The sequence below is a fragment of the Nycticebus coucang genome, chromosome 4 (genome assembly GCF_027406575.1).
Source record: "Nycticebus coucang isolate mNycCou1 chromosome 4, mNycCou1.pri, whole genome shotgun sequence".
NCBI lineage: Eukaryota > Metazoa > Chordata > Mammalia > Primates > Lorisidae > Nycticebus > Nycticebus coucang.
In genome coordinates, this window is record NC_069783.1 from 73,395,687 (window position 1) to 73,410,301 (window position 14,615).

The following is a 14,615-nucleotide window of genomic DNA, read 5'->3' on the forward strand; positions in this document are numbered from 1 at the left end:
AGATAGTATCTCAAGGTAGTTTTGATTTGCATTTCTCTGATGATTAAAGATGATGAGCATTTTTTCATATGTCTGCAGGCCGTGTGCCTGTCTTCTTCATTGAATTTTCTCTTCAAGTCCCTTGCCCAGCCTGCGATGGGATCACTTGTTCTTTTCTTGCTTATACGTTTGATTTCTCTGTGGATTATGGTTATTAAACCTTTGTCGGAGACATAACCTGCAAATATCTTCTCCCATTCTGAGGGCTGTGTGCTTGCTTTATTTACTGTGTTCTTGGCTGTGCAGAAGCTTTTTAGTTTGATCAGGTCCCAGTAGTGTATTTTTGAAGCTGCTTCAATTGCCTGGGGGATCATCCTCATGAAATACTCGCCCAGACCAATTTCTTCAAGGGTTTTCCTTGCACTCTCTTCTATTATTTTTATAGTTTCATGTCTTAAGTTTAAATCTTTAATCCAGTGAGAATCTATCTTAGTTAAAGGTGAAAGGTGTGGGTCCAGTTTCAGTCTTCTACAGGTTGCCAGCCAGTTCACCCAGCACCATTTGTTAAATAGGGAATCTTTTCCCCACTGAATGTTTTTAGACGAGATCGGGCGCGTTCAGGGTGGTATGGCCGTAGACGCACCCCACTGAATGTTTTTAATTGGCTTGTCAAAGATTAAATAACGGTAAGTAGCTGGATTCATCTCTTGGTTCTCTATTCTGTTCCAGACATCTACTTCTCTGTTTTTCTGCCAGTACCATGCTGTTTTCATCACTATCGATTTATAGTACAGTCTGAGGTCAGGTAGCGTGATTCCTCTTGCTTTGTTTTTATTTCTGAGTAATGTCTTGGCTATTCGAGGTTTTTTCTGATTCCATATAAAACGAAGTAGTATTTTTTCAAGATCTTTAAAGTATGACAGTGGAGCTTTAATAGGGATTGCATTGAAATTATATATTGCTTTGGGTAGTATGGACATTTTAACAATGTTGATTCTTCCCACCCATGAGCATGGTATGTTTTTCCATTTGTTAACATTTTCAGCTATTTCTTTTCATAGAGTTTCATAGTTCTCTTTATAGAGATCTTTCACGTCCTTCGTTGGATAAACTCCCAAATATTTCATCTTCTTTGGCACTATTGTGAACGGAATAGAGTCCTTAACTGTTTTTTTTTTAGCTTGACTATTGTTGGTATATATAAATGCTACCGATTTATGAACGTTGATTTTGTAACCTGAGATGCTGCTGTATTCCTTGATCACTTCTAAGAGTTTTGTAGTAGAATCCTTGGTGTTTTCCAGATATATGATCATATCATCTGTGAAGAGCGAAAGTTTGATCTCTTCTGACCCTATATGGATACCCTTGATAACAACAGAGATTTTTGTTTTGTAATCAAGTATGTACATTTAAAAAAACATTTTAATAGGTGAGTTTAGCACATTTCTATTTATTGATATGACAGATATGTTTATTTTTAGTTGTATTATTTTATGCTATACTCTCTTTTAAAAATAGCTTTAGGAAAGTCACCATACTGCATATTTTCTTTTCTTTTTTTCTATCTTTTTCTTGTCACAATTAGGAAGGTTTGTATCTCTTTTTTAGTGTTTGTTTTTACAACTCTATGTTTATATAATTCCCTTTAGTTATTTCTTTAGCAGTATCTATTAATTCACCACCATGAAAATGATAAAATTTGTATATTTCCTTTTCTTACTTTTACCTTTCCTCTTCTACTGCATGCAATTATAAATTATACTTTATTATATTATTGTTTTTGGAATTTACCTTTATTCTGTTTAATATGTTATATAATAACATTTGTTACTTTGAAGTGATTCTATTTGAATGTCAGCTAGTAAGAATAAGGAAATAAGCATTACAGCCAAATTAGAGCACTCTGAGTCCTAATATTTTATTGTGGATAATATATGATTTAAATAACTTCTTCATTATCATGAAAAATTAAAAGAATCGAGAAGATCTTCATAGTAAGGGCATTGTTCTAAAACTCTGTTTTATATGGGAAATGGGTCATTTTGGTTGGAATTATTAAGGGCACTATGGATATAAAAGGAATTCTAACATTAATTATAAATCCTCTGTCATGATTCCTTATAAAACATTCAGAATCATTTGATTATGCTCAAAAATTAAATTTGAGAGGATATATTGAGGTGTTCATGCAGGGTAAGATTCTCCACATGCTTCTTTCTGGATTTATATTTTATAGCTGCCTCTGCAGATAAAAAATGTCAAATATTTATATAGGTCAGTGACAATGGATTTAAGGTCATATTTTCCCTAAGCAAAGATTCGATTGTTCTATACATAAGGTAACAGCATTGTTCCAGCAATTTTCTTGAGCTTTTAACTAAGAATGAATTTATTGTTCTGTCTGAAGGAAAGTTTTGCTTGTAGTTCCTCCTGAGTAACCAATTAGGAGTCTGACTTCAGATTAAAAACCTATGTGTGATTTTTCTCAAGCCTAACCATAGGCAATTACAAAGGTTTTACCTGGGCGGGCTCATGGGGAAAAAAGCTGGGCTTACCACACCAGACTTGGTACACAGCCAATGCTTTGCTGTTTCTGAATGGAGTTGCAATCAGGATTCAGGCCCCTTGGTGGGTCATGATCTTGGAATATTTGTATTCCTAACCCTAGCATCTTCATTCCTAGGTCTCTTTATCTGAGACCTTGGGTTAAGTCCTCTTCAGGCTCTCTGCCAAGACCTTCTTATGAAGGAAAGAAGAAGGAAATTTTGAAGACTTTTCCTTACTCTGCTTTAGTACTCAGTGCTTTTTCATTCTAGACTTCCATCCTTGCCCTTCTCCCAACCCCCCGGGCTCATAAAACTGCCAGAGGCTTTTGTTCATGGCTCCTTCAACAGTGAGAAGACTCCCACATCTGTACTAATTATCTATTTGACTCTCAACCAGTATGTAGTGGGGGAAACGCAACAGGGTGAGTAAGCACTTTTCCCAGTTTAGACTCTTGCTTATACTGTGCGTATAATAATATCACAGCAAGTGATCAAAGTCTTAACCCTTTTATTTTAGGGCTGTTGTTTTAATTAGCTATTATGACACCTGGCAGCTCAGCTCTCTTTCCCAGCTTGAGCTCCTGATAGACAAGTCAGTGGTTTCTATCATAAAGCCATTTGCCTTTCCTAATGGAGTGATTACGGGATCAAAGGATTGAACTAGGGTCAAATGTACTGAGGGAGGATGACAAAGGGATATAAATAGACACTTGAAGAGGAAAAAAATCCTTTTACCCTTGTTTAGGACATGGGCTTAACCCCCAAGAAACCTCCTCTGCTGGATATCTTCTATTTGCCTTTCAGATCACTCCCTACTTTGCTGTACTCTGTTTTGTGCCCTAGGTAGCTGATCCATAGGGACTGATTCAATGAGCTCTGGTACACTCCTGCTTCCAGCTGGGTTTGGACAATGGGAGGTACCAGTGGGTCTGGATGTGGGAGGACAGTGAGGTCAGGGTATTTATTTCTTGGGCTTCTTTCCCACCAAATTGCCATGGAATGGCTGTCTTTCTATTGAAGGTGATAAAGATTCCTTGCTTGACCAAACTTTTATCAGGTTTCTGAACCTTTTCCTAGGCACATCTGTGTGCTTCTATGTAAAATTCAGTTTTAGCAAAGAACCTTGCTAGTTTGGCAAGAACCCCCACTCTCTATGTCTGATCACTTTTCATATGTGATTGGGTTCCTCATCCTCTACCAAGCTCCAGGTGATATCCGACCACTCTGGCCTATGTTCAGCAAGAATGCTATTAGCCAGAACCCCCTTACCTTATATTTCTGCGTAGTAATTTTTTGTCTACTGATCCCTACCCTGCTCCTTGTCTATAAATTCTCACTTGTACATTAGAGTTGAGCTCAGTCTCTTTTTCATATTGCAAAATCCCATTCCACTGGTCCTATGCCTATGCATGGCTATCCAAGGGACCTATGCCATCGTCCCTTGTTCAGGACGATCATAACATACCTATTTGAAGGTACTGAATAAAGCCTTCCTTGTCATACTTTAATGAGTGTCACTGAATAATTTTTCTTTAACAAAGGCCACAGATCTTGTTAGGCAGCCCTCTTTAGACAGTTTTCTCCTCTTTAGCCCTATGAATCATATGGCTACTGCACCATCTTTTGTTGACTTTTCCTAAACTCTGCTTACATCTATGTAAATAGTCCCTTTCCACATTCCTCTGAAAATTACTCAATTCAAGTTGCCATCTGTTGCTTCTTGCTGGCAACCTTCCTGGGTAGAGTGCTGTAGCATCACAGCTCACAGCAACCTCCAATCCTGGGCTCAAGCAATTCTCCTGCCTCTGCCTCCCAAGTAGCTGGGACTAAAGGCACCTGCCACAATGCCCAGCTATTTTTTGGTTGCAGCTGTCATTGTTGCTTGGCGGGCCCAGGGCTGGATTCGAACCTGCCAGCTCAGGTGTATGTGGCTGGCGCCTTAGCTGCTTGAGCCACAGGTGCTGAGCCTTTTCCCTTATATTTTCTGGAAGAGATTGGGTAGACTTGATGTTAATTTTCTTTAAATATTTGGTAGGATTCTCCAGTAAAATCATTTGGGCCTGGAGATTTCTTTCTTTCTTTCTTTCTTTTTTCTTTCTATTTTTAGTAGAGACAGGGTCTCTCTTTTGCTCAGGCTGATCTCAAACTCATGAGCTCAAGCTATCCACCCACCTCGGCCTCCCAGAGGATTACAGGCGTGAGCCACTGCGCCCAGTCCTGGCCTGGAGATTTCTTTTCCAGGAGTTTTAAAATTATAAATTCAAATACTTTCATAATTATAGGGCCATTCAAATTATCTATTTTTTTTATTTCAAAATATTAAGAGAGACTTTACCCTGGAAGTGAGAACAATGTAATCTAAAAATTTGTACTATCATTAATTTGAAATAAAAAAATTATTAATAAAAATAAAAAAGAAAACATGTTCTAATAAAGACTTGTATTAACACACAAAAAAAAATTTAAAAAACCTCCAAAATTTTAAGGAGGTACAAATGTTTTTGTTACATGGAAACCTTCTGCAGTACTAAAGTTGGGGCATTTACTGAAGACCAGAGTAGTGTTCATTGTATCTGATAAGTAAATTTTTACCCCCTCTCTCCTTTTTTTTTTTTTTCTTTTTTTGAGACAGACTCTCACTATGATGCCCTCGGTAGAGTGCCGTGGTGTCACAGCTCACAGCAACCTCCAGCTCTTGGGCTTAGCCGATTCTCTTGCCTCAGCCTCCCAAGTAGCTGGGACTACAGGTGCCCACCACAACGCTGGCTATTTTTTTGTTGCCGTTTGGCTAGGGCTGGGTTCGAACCCACCACCCTTGGTATATGGGGCTGGTGCCCTACTCACTGAGCCGCAGGTGCCGCTCTCCTTCTCTCCCCCTTTTTTTTTTTTTTTTTTTTTTGCAATTTCTGGCCGGGGCTGGGTTTGAACCCACCACCTCCAGCATATGGGTCAGGTACCCTACTCCTTTGAGCCACAGGTGCCGCTCCCTTCTCTCCCTTTTTTTAAAATTTCAAAATATTAGGCCAGGAACAGTGGCTCATGCCTATAATCCTAGCACTTGGGAGGCAGAGAGGGTGGATTGCCTGAGCTCATAGGCTCAAGACCAGCCTGAGCAAGAGCAAGACCCCTTCTCTAAAAATAGCCTGGCATTGTGGTGGGTGCCTGTAGTCCCAGCTACTTGGGAGGCTGAGGCAAGAAAATCGCTTGAGCCCAAGAGAATGAGGTTGCTGTGAGCTATGACGCCACAGCACCCTACTGATGGCGACAAAGTGAGACTCTGTCTCAAAAAAATAAAATAAAATTTCAAAATATTAAGGGACAAATTATCTATTTCTTCTTAGATGATTGTGATGCTTTGTGCTTTTCAGGGAATTGGTTTATTTCTTCTAAATTGTCATATTCATGTACGTGAAGGTGTTTGTGGTAATCTCTTAATCCTTTGGATATCTACCAGATCTGTAAGAATACCTGTATTTCATTCCTAATAATGGCAATTTATATGTTCTCTACTTTCCTATCAGTCTTGCTAAAGGTTTGCCAATGTTACTGATCTTTTCAAGAACAAACTTTGTTTCACTGATACTGTTTTCTGTTTTCAATTTCATTGATTTCTGTTCTTTATTATTTCCTTTCTTCTGCTTGCTTTGAGTTCATTTTGGTTTTTGCATTTTTAGTTTCTGAAGGTGGGTTTATATTAGTGATTTGACTTTTCCTCTTTTCTAATGTGTTTAGTGCTATAAATTTTCCTCTTAGCACTGCATTAGTTGCATTCCAAAAAGTTTGATGTTTGTATTTTTTTCAGTTCATTTTCTTAAAAATTTCTCTTGACATTTCCTGTGACCCATGGATTATTTAGAGGTATGTTGTTTAGTTCCCAAGTATTTGGGGGATTTTCCTGTCTGTTTCTATTACTGATTTTTAATTTGATTTCATTGTGTCAGAGGACATACTGTGTATGATTTCAATTCTTTTAAATTTTTTGAAGTTTCCTTTATGGCTCAGGATGTGGTCTAATTTGGTAAAAATGTTCCATGGGTGTTTGAAAAGAATCTGTGTTCTGTTGTTCGGTGGAATATTCTATAAATGTCAGTTAGATCCTTTTAGCTTATGCTTTTCTATATCCTTATTGGTTTCTATCTTAGCTTATCCTTTTCCATATCCTTATTGGTTTCTATCTGGCTGTTCTACACTTATTGAGAGAAGGGCATTGAAGTTTCCAACTATAGTTGTGAATTTGTCCATTTCTTCTTTTAGATCTATTTAGTTTTGCTCTGCATATTTTGCAGCTCTTTGTTTGGTGGATATACTTCTTCCTTCCTTCCCTTCCTTCTTTCTTTCTTTTTTTGACACGATCTCATTCTATTGCCCTGGGATTGAGTGCCAGGGCATCACCATAGCTCACAGCAACCTTAAACTCCTGTGTTCAAGAGATCCTCTTGTGTCAGCCTCTTAAGTAGCTGGGACTACTGCCAGGCTAGTTTTTCTCACTCTTGCTCAGGCTGGTCTCAAACTCCTGATCACAAGCGGTCCACTCACCTCAGCTTCCCAGAGCATTAGGATTACAGATTGAGCCACTATGCCCAGACTAGGATTGCCATATTTTCCTGTCGATTGATCCTTTCATCATTATCTAATATCCATCTTTATTCTTGGCATTCTTTGTTCTGAAATCTACTTTATTTCACATATTAATATATCCTGTTTTTTTTTTTTATTAACATTTGCATAGTGTATCCTTCCTGCCTCAGCCTGCTATGTAGCTGGGACTATAGGCGCATTCCACCATGCCTGTATAATTTTTTAATTTTTTGTAGAGACAGATCTTTACATAGCTTGGGCTAGTCACAAAGTCTTGGTCTCAAGTGATTCTCCTGATTCAGCTTCCCAAAGTGCTAGGATTATAGGCACAAGCTATTGCATCCAGCCCTCAACCTACTTTTAATGTATTGGCTAGTTTATCATAGATAGGATATAGTTAGGTCATGAAGAAAATTCACTCTGCCAACCTCTTCATTTTAATTGATGTATAGTATTTAAAGCACTAAAATTTAATGTAATTTCTGATATGTTAGCTTGTCAATTTATTTGTTGCTTTCTGCGTATTCCCTGTTTTTAGTTTGTTCTCTTTTATGACCTATTTGAATATTTTAAAATATTCTATTTTGATTTATCTGTAGTGTTTCTGAGTTTATATGTTTGTTCAGTTTTTTTTGGTGGTTGCTCTAAATATTACATTGTTTATAGAAACATATCAGTGTCAAATAGTATCAACATTTACCAGTTCAAATGAAGTGTAGAAACCATAACTTCCTGTAAGTCCCTTTACTTTCCCTCATTTATAATTGTCTTAGATATTTCCTTTACATACATTAAGAACTACTAAGACGGGTGGTGCCTGTGGCTCAGTGGGTAGGGTGCTGGCCCCATATACTGAGGGTGGCGGGTTCGATCCCGGCCCCAGCCAAACTACAACAAACAAATAGCCTGGGGTTGTGGTCAGTGCCTGTAGTCCCAGCTACTCGGGAGGCTGAGGCAAGAGAATCACCTAAACCCAGGAGTTGGAGGTTGCTGTGAGCTGTGTGACACCATGGCACTCTACCAAGGGTGATAAAGTGAGACTCTGTCTCTACAAAAAAAAAAAAAAAAAAAAGAACTACTAAGACAATGTCATAATTTTTCATAATTTTTGCCTCAACTATTAAATATAATTTAGAAAATTCAATTAGAGGAGGAAAATCTATTGTATTTGTTCATGTTCTGTTTTTTCCATTGCTCTTTTTTCCTTCTGACTATTCTAAAATTCCTTCCTTTATCATTTCCTTTCTGTTTCAAGAACAACTTTTAGGCTCGGCACCTGTTGCTCAGTGGTTAGGGCACTGGCCACCTACACTGGGGCTGGCAGGTTTGAACCTGGCCTAGGCCTGCTAAATAACAATGACAACAACAACAAAAAATTGCCAGGTGTTGTGGTGGATGCCTGTAGTTCCAGCTACTTGGGAGGCTGAGGCAAGAGACTCACTTAAGCCCAAGAGTTTGAGGTTGCTGTGAGCTGTGACACAACGGCACTCTACCGAGGGCGACATAGTGAGACTCTGTCTCAAAACAAAACAAAACAAAAGAAAACAACAGAACTTCTTTTAACTACTCTTTTAGGGTAAGTATGTTGATAACAAATTCTTTTTGTTTTCCTTCATCTAAGAATGTCTTGATTTCTCATTCATTTTATAAAGGTATTTTCAGTGGACAGGTTTGATTGACCTGTTCTGGACTGACAGGTTTCTTCTTTTAGCATTTGAAAAATGTTCTGTCACTTCATTTTAGCTTTCAAGATTTCTGATCAAAACTCTGGTGCTGGCTTGGTGCCTGTAGCACAGTGGTTACATAGCACAGTGGTTACAGCACCAGCCATATACACGAGGGTGGAGGGTTTAAACCCAGCCCAGGCCAGCTAAACAACAATGACAACTACAACAAAAAATAGCCAAGTGTTGTGGCTAACGCCTATAGTGCCAGCTACCTGGGAAGCTGAGGCAAGGGAATTGCTTGAGCCCAAGAGTTTGAGGTTGCTGTGAGCTCTGATGCTACAGCACACTACCGAGGGCAATTTAGTGAGACTCTTGTCTCAAAAATAAAAAAAAAGAAAAAAGAAAACTCTGCTGCCCTTTGGTTATTTTTACCCTATAGGTAAGGTGTTGGTTCTCTCACTGCTTTCAAAAGTTTTTATTTGTTGTTAGTTTCTAGAAATTTGATTATGTTATGTCTTAGAATAGATTTCTTTGGGTTTATCTATTTAAGGTATGCCAGATTCCTAAGTTTTAAGATTTATGTCTTTTGTCAAATTTGTAACATTTTCAGCAATTATTTTTTGGAATAATTTTTCTTTCTTGAATTTCAATGACATAAATGTTAGATCTTTTGTTATAGTCCCACAGGTTCTTGAAGCTTTGTTCATTTTTTAAAAGTCTATTTTCTCTCTTTTGCTCAGATTGGATAATTTCTAATCTAGCTGGAAGTTCACTGATTCTTTTTTCCATTCTCTTCATTCTGCTGCTCAGCCCATTCACTGCATTGTGTTTTGTTTTGCTTTATGTTTAGGTTATTGTATTTTTCAGTTCCAAAATTTCCATTTGGTTTATATCTTCTATTTCTCTACTAAGGCTTTCTATTTTTCAGTTTTTCAGTTTTTTCTAAACATGATCATAGCTGCTTATTGAAGCATTTTTTATGATGGCTGCTTTAAAATCCTTTTCAGATAATTCCAACACTGATGTCATCTCAGTGTTGGTGTCTGTTGTCTTTTCTTATTCAAATTCAGATTTTCTGCTTCTGGATATGATGAGCTACTTTTTAATTTGTATTCTGAACATTTTGGGCATTATGACATAGGACTCTGGATCTTATTTAACAGGCCTCCTCTAACACTGTGCCAATGGAGGAAAAAAGATTGCCACCATATTACTGCCAAGTGAGGGTAGGAATCCAGGTTAACTACTTGGTTTCTTACTGAACTCCAGAAAGGAAAAGTTCCTCATTGCTTCTGAATGGAGGTGAAAGTTCAGGCTTCCTACATGGCTTCTACTGATATTATGAGAGAGAGAATGAGTCTTGGCTCTCCACTAGGCCTTCATCCATAGCACCCCGCCATGAAGGAGAAAATGATTTATTGTTCCTCTCCATATACCCTCCACTCTGCCTTCTCTGATACTATCTCCCTGGGAAGGAGGAGGGATAATTTGTTAATACTGAGTGGGGATGTAGGAGTCCATACACATGGCCTCCATGAACACTTTGGGGCACGCCTTATTCCTGCTAACTGGGGATAAAAGTCCTTTCCATTCCACCTTCTCTGACTACTTTGGTGGGGGGTTGAGGGGGCTGTGGAGGGAGAAGTTCTTTACTAGCAGCCCAAGGGTGGAAGTTTAACTTCCTACTTGGCCTTTGTTGATGGGGGTGGAGTTGTAGTCTTTTGTGATGATTAGCTGGAGGAGGGTAGCCTTTTGCGGTGGGGGGTTATTTTGGTCTGCATTGAAATTTGCAGGTTAGATGCTTCTCCAACACAAATTTCAGGCTACACATGGCAAAAGAAATTCATGCAACATTCTGTTACGTCATTTCTTAGGTCCCTAGTTTGTCTTTTCAGAGCCTTATGTTTATACTGTATATAAGATCTAGGGATTCCAGGTAAATTCAGTGAGATTAAAGGAGTGGTCTCTTTAATCTTGTCTGGAACTAGAAGTTTCACTTTGGATTTTGAAAGATATTTTTGTTGGATATAGAATTTGAGGTTAATAGTACTTTATTTCATTATTTAAAAATGTTATTTCATTATCTTTTTTATTTTTTTGAGACAGAGTCTCACTATGTCACCCTCAGTAGAGTGCTATGGCATCACAGCTCACAGCAACCTCAAACTCTTGGGCTTAAGTGATTCTCTTGCCTCAGCCTCCCACATAGCTGGGACTACAGGCACCCACCACAACACCTGGCTATTTTTTTGGTTGCAGTTGTTATTGTTGTTTAGCAGGCTTGGGCTGGGCTCAAACCCACCAGCCTCCGTGTACGTGGCCTCTGCCCTACTCACTGAGCTACGGGTGTGAAGCCATTTCATTATCTTATTGATTGAATTGTTTCCAACAAAAAAATCTTTTCTCATTTTTATCTTTGTTTTTCTGTATGTAAGATGTATTTTTTCTAGTTGCTTTCAAGATTTTCTCTTTTTTTTTTTGTTTTTAAAAATCAACTTTTCAAGTTTTATAAAGCAGATTTGAATGACATCCTAAGACTGAGCTAATTTATTCAATCCTCATTTTGGCATTTGTGAACACACTCAAGATTTCACCCAAGAGGAGGTTTCAAAGGTCTCCTTATTTTCTAACATTTCTGCCCTAAATTATCAAATGGTGGTGACAAGATACCAATTCAGATATAGTAATAAATTAACCCTTTATAAGAATTTTGTCCAAAGGAATTCGTCCCAAAGAAGAAACATCAGTGGAATTATCCAAATTAAACAGAAATTGAAGAGTACAGTAATACACTTTAACCTCTCCTCTATCAATTCGCTCTTCTATGCCTATTTATCATAAAAGAAAAAGACAAACAAAACCAAAATGGTGACTTCTCACCAGTTAAATGACAAAAACCAAATACTATTTTAAAAGTTTTTCTTCTTTCTGCCTGATGACAAACAACAGGAAAAAAAGGTTTGCTTTTTACTTTCATGGAACAATTGAAGGTATATAAATTCACTTAAAATAATTAAGTCCAGCACATGAAAAATAATAAAAGCAAATACTAGTTTATGTCTTTTTTTTTTTTTTGAAAAGTAAAGTACAAGAAAACAAGGTTTGTCAGAACCTGAAAATTAGAGAGAGAAACTGACTAAAAACAGGTCCTGGGAAATACCTGCAAAACAGATGGTGTATTTAAATCTGTTTACTGTCAGGAAGCAGCCGTGTCCCAAATACTGTCAAGATTTTCTCTTTAACAATAGTTTTTAAAAATTGTTTGGGATTCATTGAGGGTACAAAGAATTAGGTTATATTGATTGCATTTGTTAGATAAAATCCCTCTTATACTTGTATCCCACTCCCAAGAGGTGTGCCAGACACAATGTTCCCCATCTTCCTCCCTCCTCCCCTCTCCCTGCTACCTCATTCCCCTACCCTACTCCTTGTATTAGCTCACCTACTGCCTTCATATTAGAATTGAGTATATTGGATTCTTGCTTCTCCATTCCTGTGATGCTTTACTAAAAAGAATGTGTTCCACCTCCATCTAGGTTAATACAAAAGATATAAAGTCTCCATCTTTTTTTTTTTTAGACAGTGTCTCAAGCTGTCGCCCTGGGTAGAGAGCTGTGACATCACAGCTCACAGCAACCTCCAACTCCTGGGCTCAAGTGATTCTCCTGCCTCCAACTCCCAAGTAGCTGGGACTACAGGAGCCTGCCACAATCCCTGGCTATTTTTTGGTTGCAGCCAGCTCAGGTGTATGTGGCTGGTGCCTTAGCCACTTGAGCCACAGGTGCCGAGCCATCGCCATCTTTTTTAATGGCTGTATAGTATTTAGCGATAGACATATACCATAGCCTGTTAATCCATTCCTGGGTTGGTGGGTTTAACAATAATTTTGAAATAATGCTCCTTGATGTAATTTTCTTTTATCTTTCTTGTTTTGGGCATTAATTAAGTTTCTTAGATCTTTGGGTTTAAAGTTTTTATGATAATTGGAAAAATTTTGGCCATTCTTTCTTTTTTTCCCTTTTCTTTCTTTCTTTCTTTTTTTTTTTTTTGAGACAGAGTCTTCATTGTCCTTGGTAAAGTGCCAAGGCGTCATAGTTCACAGCATACTCAAACTCTTGGGCTCAAGCAATCCTCTTGCTACAGTTTCCTGAGTAGCTAGGACCACAATACCCAGCTAATTTTAGAGATGAGGTCTCATGCTTGCTCAGGCTGGTCTCAAACTCCTGAGCTCAGGCAATCCACCCACCTCAGCCTCCCCGAGTGCTAGGATTACAGGTGTAAGCCACTGCAGCAGGCCTGCCATTATTTCTTTAAATAGTTTTTCTGTCCTTTGCTCTTCTTTGATGACTGCAATTACACATACATTAGGATTAGATGACTTGAAGTTGATCTAGAGCTCAATAATGTCATATTCATTAAAAAAAACAAAACAAATTATTTCCCTTCTGTTTTTCATGTTGGATAGTTTCTATTCCACCTGTCTTCAAATTCACTAATATTTTCTTCTGCAATGTCTAAGCTGCCATTAATTCCATCTAGTGTATTTTTTTATGCCAGAAATTATAGTTTTCATCTCTATAAGCTTGATTTCAGTATGTTTAGGTTTTTGAACATATGAAATACAGTTATAACAATTATCTTAATGTCATTGTCTGTTAATTCTAACATTTATTTAGGCCGTTTTGATGAATTATTTCTTCATAATGGGTTATAATTTCCTGCTTCTTTGCATACCTGTTAAGTTTTGATTGAATGCAGCTAGTGTGAATTTTACCTAGTTGGGTGCTAGATATTTTTCTACTTCTATAATTATTCTTGAGCTCTGCTCTGGGATAGTTAAGTTGCTTGAGAAAAGTTTGATCCTTTAGCTCTTGTGTTTATATTAGGTAGTTCTGAGCAGTACTAAGTCTTGAGCTATGTGTGGCCTTTATAGAAAGGCAAGACCTTTCTGGGTATTCTACCAATATCTTATGAATTACAAGGATTCTAGTTAGTTTGATGTGAACAGGTGCTAACAGTACCTTGCTTTGAATGCCAGGTGCTTTTGCCCCTAATCCTTCCAGGTGGTTCTTTCTTTGGCCTTTGGTAATTTCTTTATAGGGAGCTTTCTTAGTCTTTAAAGTTCTGTATGCAGCTCTCTCTTTCCTCTTTGGTAGCTCTTTATCTTTTACCTGCCTTGGTCTCTCCGAAGTCTCATATCTATTTTCTCAATCACTGGTACCACCCTAGGTTCCCTGTCTCTGCATTGTGGCTTGGAAACTTTCTTAAGGCACTAGGCTGGAATGATCCTAGGTCTTATTTCATTTGCTTCCTGTCTCTCAGGGAGATTTGTTCTTTGCTACCTGATATCCAGAGTCTTGAAGCTGTTTTTCACATGTTTTGTCCAGTTTTTTGTTATTTCAGGTAAGAGAGTAAATCTGCTACCTGTTATTCTTATCTAAGGTAGAACAGTGACTTGCTTCCAATGATTAGAATGTGGAGAAAATGACAGCATGTTACTTTTGAGACTAAGACATAAAAGGCATTTTGGCTTCCTCCTTGCTTTCCCTCTCTTTTGGATCAATTGTTATGAAAGAAGCCACTGCCATAGAATGAGGACATTCAAGCAGCACCGTGGAGAGATCAAACTGGTAAGATAATAGATCTCCTACTAGGAGCTACGCAAATATGCCATCTTGAAACTGGAACCTCAGCCTCAATCTAGCTTTTTGATGGCTACAACCCTGGCTGATATGTGTATGTGTATATATATATATATATATATTTTTGTTGTTGTTGTTGTTGTCGTCGAGACAGAGTTCTACCCTATGCCCTGAGCTGAGTGCAATGGCATTGTAACTCA

At 38.0% G+C, this 14,615-nt stretch overlaps 1 protein-coding gene across 1 annotated transcript in view; it reads right to left on the reverse strand.

Annotated features, from left to right (window-relative positions):
- Nucleotides 1-14,615, reverse strand: part of M1AP (meiosis 1 associated protein) — a 119,063-nt gene that overhangs the window by 92,947 nt on the left and 11,501 nt on the right. The window lies entirely within an intron of this gene.